Source organism: Thermobia domestica, chromosome 6, assembly GCF_964235325.1.
Source record: "Thermobia domestica chromosome 6, izTheDome1.hap1.1, whole genome shotgun sequence".
NCBI classification, from domain to species: Eukaryota; Metazoa; Arthropoda; class Insecta; order Zygentoma; family Lepismatidae; genus Thermobia; species Thermobia domestica.
In genome coordinates, this window is record NC_137459.1 from 312,258,028 (window position 1) to 312,265,967 (window position 7,940).

The following is a 7,940-nucleotide window of genomic DNA, read 5'->3' on the forward strand; positions in this document are numbered from 1 at the left end:
GTCGGCAATTATGAACGAAAAGTCGGCAACTATGAGCGTTTTGACGGCAACTGTGAGGCCTTGGTCGGCAACTATGAGCACTTTTTTTTTAATGTGAGCATTATGACGGCTTTTGTGAAAAATCTGACCGCAACTGTGAAACTTTTGAGAGCAACCATGAACCCTTTAACTTACATTATCAGCATTATGAATTAAAAGTCGGCAACTATGAGCATCGTGTAAGCGAGTGTGAGCATTTTGAAATTACGTGTGAACAGTCTGAAGGCAACTGTGTTTATTTTGAAGATGAGCACCAACCAGTATGTGATTAACTATGAGCCCATTGTCCGGAATTATCAACGAAAATTCGGCAACTATGAGCGTTTTGACGGCAACTGTGAGGCCTATGTCCGCAATTATGAACACATAGTCGGCAACTATGAGCGCTTTGACGGCAAGTGTGAGCATTGTGACGCCTTTTGTGACGATTCTGACGGCAACTGTGAGCCATTAGTCGGGAACTCTAAACTTTTATGTCGGGGACTATGAATGAAAAGTCGGCAACTATGAGCACTCTGACGGCAAGTGTGAGCAATTTGACGTCTACTGTGAGGATTCTGACGGCAACTGTGAGCTATTTGAGTGGAACTATTAAGCATTGTGTGTGCAACTTTGAACGCTCTGAGGGGTTTCCTGAACATGTTGACAGCATGTATGAACCACATTTCGGGAACAGTGGGCAATCTGACGGGAACTGTGAACATTGTTGTTGGCGACTTTTCACCCAGCATAACGTTAGAATATGACGGCAACCGTGGCTTCGTTTGCCGTCATTTTTGACATTCTGTGATTTTTCGTGACTGGTGTGCAATCGAGAGGAATCGCTACATTATAGGGATTAGGGTACAGAAGCAGCCCCGTTTACACTTTGTTAAGTCCTGGCTTGAAATTGTTCTATGAGGTTGTAATTAACATGAGTTTGACCTAATTCATGTTTTTGGATTGTTCTTTACATTAATTTTGTAACCCGAGCGCGAAAAGCAGCCCTTTTCGTAGAGAACTTTTTACCCAGCATAACCTTTGAGTATGGCGGCAACTGTGGCTTCGTTTGCCGTCATTTTTGAGATTCCGTGATTTTCGTGACTGGTGTCCGATCGAGAGGAATCTCATCACTATAGGAGGTATGGTAGTGGGCAATCCTGCTATATACTTAGGTTAGGTTAGGCTGGCTTATACTTTCAATTTGTTCCCAGAAGTTAGGAGAGTGTAAAAGTTGTTAAGTTTTGAGTGTCGTATTCTGTAACGGTTTATATATATACTGGATGTCAAATCACGTTTTCCCACCCTTGCGTGGGATGTATACGGCAACCGTGGCTGCATTCGCCGTCATGGTCAAAACGAGGCTGCGCAACGCCGGCAATTTCAAGACAGGTGTAGTATCGAGAGGAATCTCTACACTATAGGAGGTAGGGTAGTGAACAAGCCTCCTATATAAACATTCCCTTTAAATTGTTCACGGAGGTTGGAGAGACCGCTAATGGTATTGCTTTCTAAATGAGGCTTACTTTTTTCTCTCCGCGGCCTAGTCTGTCGAGAAATCTTGACTTCTGGCCACAGACAGAAAGCTAGTCTTCGCAGGAGGCGGAAATGGCTAAATTGGGAAGGGAAGCCACAGGCTGGTTGGTTTCTTTATGGGAGTCTAAACGCACTATCGCTGTTGATGTTGGTTAATTTTGAAGGCGGACTAATATCGGCGGATGGTAGTGTAGGCTCAAAAGGAATTTTATCAGCCGCAGGCAAGAACCCTGGGATGCTATTCACGGGCGTCCTAGCCGGTCAAGGTGTAGAGGAGGTTGCAAACCCTGTTGCTGCCTGGGAGGAATGCTTCATAGAAATGTGCGTCCATGGGCGGACCTATGAAAGGGCATGCAGTGCGGGTTTGCCAGCACGCCTAATGTTGTCCAAAGACTTCCTCGTATTTTGACAAAGAATGTCAGAAACCTTGGTCGGACGGCTGTTTCTAAGAGGGCACGTGGCGATGGGGAATGTGTGAGGTAGGCTCTCATACGGAAGTACCTGTCGTTTACGGGAAGGAGACAATCCTTCTTAACCCGAGGCCTAGCCTGTCGATCACGCCTTCGGGCAATTGACTTCTGGCCGATGCCGCTTTGTGCGGTTGCTGAATGCGAAGAATACTTGAACGGAAGCTACTGTCACACCCAGAGGACACGAGTAAGACTTATATCACTGGAGCAGGAGCCTAAATGTGCTTTTGTGGGTAGCCATACGGCCAGTTCTAACGTGTGCGAGGCCCCACGAGAGTAGGCTTATTCTGGTGGATGAGAAGTCTTTTAATATTTGCTCTGTCGGGTGAACGGAAGCCACAGTCATCCGTAGGACACGAGTAGACTTATTTCACTGGAGCAGGAGTCTAAATGTGCTTTTGTGGGCAACCTTACGGCCAGTTCTAACGGGAGCCAGGCCCCACAAGAGTAGGCTTATTCCGGTGGAGAAGGAGTCTTTAAAATTTGCTGTGTCGGGTGAACGGCTATATTTGAACGGAAGCCACAGTCATCCGTAGGACACGAGTAGACTTATTTCACTGGAGCAGGAGTCTAAATGTGCTTTTGTGGGCAACCTTACGGCCAGTTCTAACGGGAGCCAGGCCCCACAAGAGTAGGCTTATTCCGGTGGAGAAGGAGTCTTTAAAATTTGCTGTGTCGGGTGAACGGCTATATTTGAACGGAAGCCACAGTCATCCGTAGGACACGAGTAGACTTATTTCACTGGAGCAGGAGTCTAAATGTGCTTTTGTGGGCAACCTTACGGCCAGTTCTAACGGGAGCCAGGCCCCACAAGAGTAGGCTTATTCCGGTGGAGAAGGAGTCTTTAAAATTTGCTGTGTCGGGTGAACGGCTATATTTGAACGGAAGCCACAGTCATCCGTAGGACACGAGTAGACTTATTTCACTGGAGCAGGAGTCTAAATGTGCTTTTGTGGGCAACCTTACGGCCAGTTCTAACGGGAGCCAGGCCCCACAAGAGTAGGCTTATTCCGGTGGAGAAGAAGTCTTTAAAATTTGCTGTGTCGGGTGAACGGCTATATTTGAACGGAAGCCACAGTCATCCGTAGGACACAAGTAGACTTATTTCACTGGAGCAGAAGTCTAAACGTGCTTTTGTGGGCAACCTTACGGCCAGTTCTAACGGGAGCCAGGCCCCACGAGAGTAGGCTTACTCCGGATGAGAAGGAGTCTTTAAAATTTGCTGTGTCGGGTGACCGGCCATGAAACCTTTGTGAGGACTTGTCTCCTCGTTTCCACAGCATTTCCGCGCCTGTAAGTTGCGGAAGGTAGCATGCTATGCTTGAAGAACTGTCATCCGTTTAAGGACAGGAGTAGACTAATTCCATTGAGGCAGGAGTCTAATATGCTTTTGTGCACAGCCATACGGCCAGTCCTAACGGGAGCAAGGCTCGCAAAAGTAGGCTTTATTTCAATGGACCAGAAGTCTTTAATATTGCTCTGTTGGGATTGTCAGTTCAAACGGGAGCAGTTTCTGCACGCTACAAACCGCTGACGAGATCTTTCTCGTGTCAATGTGATTCCCTAGCCTGGGCCGGCGCAAGGCTGGCTGGCGAACAAGGTAATTGGGCCTCTGGGTTTCATACACACGAGGTGTCTCAGATGCGTTTAGGGTGAACAGGAATAATCCGTGCAATTCTCTAGCCTGGGCCGGCGCAAGGCTGGCTGGCGAACAAGGTAATTGGGCCTCTGAGTTTTGCATTTCGGAGTTTCCTTAATTCCGGGAGGAGCCACAAAGAAGAGTCCTGAGAGTTTCTCGTGTCCATGCAATTCTCTAGCCTGGGCCGGCGCAAGGCTGGCTGGCGAACAAGGTAATTGGGCCTCTGAGTTTTGTACACACGAGTGGTCTTAGGATCCTTCGGGCTCAACAGGGATTGTTGGAGAAAGTCTCTAGCCTGGGCCGGCGCAAGGCTGGCTGGCGAACAAGGTAATTGGGCCTCTGAGTCTTTATTCCCAGTTTCCTTAGTTCCCGGGTTAGGTTCACCTGTTAAATCGGAGGAGTCCGATTTATGTGTAAAGATAATGCCAGAGTGAAGGGAGCCAGATTTCACTTGAAGGAGCAAGAGCCAGTGTGGTTAAGAAGTGAGCCGTTTTGTACTCTTAAGGAGGGATGCCGATTGACTTTGAACGGGCTGTCCTCGCTTTAGAGTTTGGGCCAGTTGACGGGAGCTTACTTGTCCTTCTTGAGAATGAGGCCAGATAGCATGTCCTTTCTAGCTTACAAAGGCTTATGCGGAGCATTGTTTTTTGTAAGTGACTTTTTATTCTCCATGTGGCATTTAAGTACCGATTTTCCTTAAGTTAAGGACGGTATAGACTCATCGCCAGTTTGAGCGTGTATCACTTGTCGAACGGAAGCCACTGTCATCCAAGGACACTAGTAGACTTATATTTCACTGGAGCAGGAGTCTAAATGTGCTTTTGTGGGTACCCTTACGGCCAGTTCTAACGGGAGCCAGGCCCCACAAAAGTAGGCTTATTCCGGTGGAAAAAGGAGTCTTTAAAATTTGCTGTGTCGGGTGAACGGCTATATGTAAACGGAAGCCACAGTCATCCGTAGGACATGAGTAGACTTATTTCGCTGGAGGAGGAGTCTAAATGTGCTTTTGTGGGTACCCTTACGGCCAGTTCTAACGGGAGCCAGGCCCCACAAAGGTAGGCTTATTCTGGCGGAAGAGGAGTCTTTAAAATTGCTCTGTCGGATGTACCGGCAAAGTGTGGAAGGAAGCTGTTGTAACCCAAGGATACAAGTAGGCTTGTTCCATTGGATTGGGAGTCTAATATGCTCTTGGCGGCTGTCACACGGCCAGTATTAACGGGAGCTAGTCACCGCAAGAGTAGGCTTATTCCAGCGGAACAGAAGTCTAAAATGCTTGGTCGGGTGTAGCTTTCCTATCCTTTGTTAGAACGCTGTGTTGGTTGTGTCCAACACTTTCCGGCTTTTTAGTCGGTCAATTCCCTGGTTGATCCTGCCAGTAATCATATGCTTGTCTCAAAGATTAAGCCATGCATGTCTCAGTGCAAGCCAAAACAAGGTGAAACCGCGAATGGGTCATTAAATCAGTTATGGTTCCTTAGATCGTACCTATCCTACTTGGATAACTGTGGTAATTCTAGAGCTAATACATGCAACTAGAATCCCGCCCAGCAATGGAAGGGATGCTTTTATTAGATTAAAACCAATCGGTCGGTTCGTCCGTCCGAAACCTTGGTGACTCTGAATAACTTTGGGCTGATCGCACGGTCTCTGTACCGGCGACGCATCTTTCAAATGTCTGCCTTATCAACTGTCGATGGTAGGTTCTGCGCCTACCATGGTTGTTACGGGTAACGGGGAATCAGGGTTCGATTCCGGAGAGGGAGCCTGAGAAACGGCTACCACATCCAAGGAAGGCAGCAGGCGCGCAAATTACCCACTCCCGGCACGGGGAGGTAGTGACGAAAAATAACGATACGGGACTCATCCGAGGCCCCGTAATCGGAATGAATACACTTTAAATCCTTTAATGAGAATCTATCGGAGGGCAAGTCTGGTGCCAGCCGCCGCGGTAATTCCAGCTCCGATAGCGTATATTAAAGTTGTTGCGGTTAAAAAGCTCGTAGTTGGATCTGGGTCTCGGACGATCGGTTCGCCGCCCGGCGTTTAACTGATCGTTCCGGACGTCCTGCCGGTTTTTCCTTTCTCGGTGCTCTTCATTGAGTGTCTTGATTGGCCGGCACGTTTACTTTGAACAAATTAGAGTGCTCAAAGCAGGCCGTGTCGCCTGAATGTTCGGTGCATGGAATAATGGAATAGGACCTCGGTTCTATTTTGTTGGTTTTCGGAACTCGAGGTAATGATTAATAGGGACAGACGGGGGCATTAGTATTGCGACGTTAGAGGTGAAATTCTTGGATCGTCGCAAGACTAACCGATGCGAAAGCATTTGCCAAGAATGTTTTCATTAATCAAGAACGAAAGTTAGAGGTTCGAAGGCGATCAGATACCGCCCTAGTTCTAACCATAAACGATGCCAGCCAGCAATCCGCCGAAGTTCCTCCAATGACTCGGCGGGCGGCTTCCGGGAAACCAAAGCTTTTGGGTTCCGGGGGAAGTATGGTTGCAAAGCTGAAAAATCAAGCCAACTGGAATTCCCCTAATGGGTAAAAATTAATGTTTCATAAAAGAAAAAAAAAACATATTTATAGAACACATCATGATTCACTATCCAATGAAATATAAAATTAAGCAGATTCAAGTGCCAAGGTTATAAATATAACAAACTAAAAACATCTGAGTCATACTAATCTAAACAACATAAAAATTAACCAACAAAACGAATTAAAAATAACAAATAATAATAATACAAATAAAAATAATATTATCTTAAAACAATAATTCCAGAGAGAATATAATTACATTACTTATTAATACAAACAATATTTAATTTATGCTCTTAGTAATCGAACTTTTTTTTTTTTTTTTTTTTTTTTAACCTTATTTGTTTATATTCCAACTTTTCCTTAATTTTATTAATTTATTTCTTTCTTTATTTTTTTCTTCTTAATTTCTCATATTTTTTTCTCTTTTTTTTTATATATATTTTATATTTTATATTTTATATTTTATATTTTATATTTTATATTTTATATATATTTTATATATATTTTAAAGGAATTGACGGAAGGGCACCACCAGGAGTGGGGCCTGCGGCTTAATTTGACTCAACACGGGAAACCTCACCAGGCCCGGACACTGGAAGGATTGACAGATTGAGAGCTCTTTCTTGATTCAGTGGGTGGTGGTGCATGGCCGTTCTTAGTTGGTGGAGCGATTTGTCTGGTTAATTCCGATAACGAACGAGACTCTAGCCTGCTAACTAGGCGTTGGAATCTTTCCTTCCAACGTTCATGTCTTCTTAGAGGGACAGGCTGCCTCTAGCAGCACGAGATTGAGCAATAACAGGTCTGTGATGCCCTTAGATGTTCTGGGCCGCACGCGCGCCACACTGAAGGAATCAACGTGTCTTCCCTGACCGAAAGGTCCGGGTAACCCGCTGAACCTCCTTCGTGCTAGGGATTGGGGCTTGCAATTATGTCCCATAAACGAGGAATTCCCAGTAAGCGCAAGTCATAAGCTTGCGTTGATTACGTCCCTGCCCTTTGTACACACCGCCCGTCGCTACTACCGATTGAATGATTTAGTGAGGCCTTCGGACTGATACCCGGCACCTCCGTCTTGCGGTGGTACCGACGTGTCGGAAAGATGGCCAAACTTGATCATTTAGAGGAAGTAAAAGTCGTAACAAGGTTTCCGTATGTGAACCTGCGGAAGGATCATTATCAATTCATCACCACTGCGGTGGTTGATGTCAAAAGTTTCTTATTAGTGTGTCGTATCAGTTAGATTGACACCGTTGAACGGGAGCCACTGATCTTGACAGGCGAAGGAGAGAAAGGTGAGCCGTGTCTTCCCTTTAGTTGGGAAGCGAGCAGCAAGAACGGGAGCCACTGTCATCGGCGAGGGTAGCGTAGGCTACCTGTTGACACAGGCCGTGTGTCATCAAAGGATTGGAGTAGACTTATTTCGGTGGAAAAGAAGTCTTGAAAAGACTCCAAGAGAGTAAGACTTATTCCATCGGAGCAGGAGTCTTAAATGCTCAGTCAGATGACATGATAAACCAGTTCCGACGTCCAAGGGCTCAAGTAAGCTTATTCCGTTTGAAAAGAAGTCTTGAAAAGACTCCAAGAGAGTAAGACTTATTCCATCGGAGCAGGAGCGTTTAAAATGCTTGTGTCGGATGTCGAGTGCTGGGGTAGAACGGAAGCTTGTCCTCCAAGGACTCGAGTAGGCTGTGACTGCTTTGTGGGAGAAGTCTTGAAAAGGCTCCGAGGAGC

General features: G+C 46.1%; 1 pseudogene; it reads left to right on the top strand.

The window, feature by feature from the left end:
* Nucleotides 1–5,019: 5,019 nt before the first annotated feature.
* On the top strand, nucleotides 5,020–7,385 carry LOC145688574 (small subunit ribosomal RNA; annotated as a pseudogene).
* The last annotated feature ends 555 nt before the right edge of the window (nucleotides 7,386–7,940 follow it).